This window comes from Penaeus monodon, chromosome 34 (genome assembly GCF_015228065.2).
Source record: "Penaeus monodon isolate SGIC_2016 chromosome 34, NSTDA_Pmon_1, whole genome shotgun sequence".
Taxonomy (NCBI): Eukaryota; Metazoa; Arthropoda; class Malacostraca; order Decapoda; family Penaeidae; genus Penaeus; species Penaeus monodon.
In genome coordinates this window covers 13,900,873-13,901,139 of record NC_051419.1, presented here as the reverse complement: position 1 = coordinate 13,901,139, position 267 = coordinate 13,900,873, and positions in this window count along the sequence as shown.

Here is a 267-nt window from a genome sequence, read left to right as displayed (position 1 = left end):
AACAATTTCAACAAGGCCTTTCTAGAACGTATTCAAAAAGTCTTCTCAATCTCCCCTTTCTGTTATCATTTTTTAAATATATCGTTGCAACACGAAACTGACTTCAATTAAAACAAGGTCTTCGGTTTCTGCTCCTTGAAGAGGATTGTGTTACTGCAGGTAATTCGTTGAATAAAAAAAAAGTTAGTCTAGAAATTAAAGTACGGTAAGAGTACTGGTTGTGTCTGGAGGTAAATGAAATGACTGGTATGGTTACCTTTTGGACGG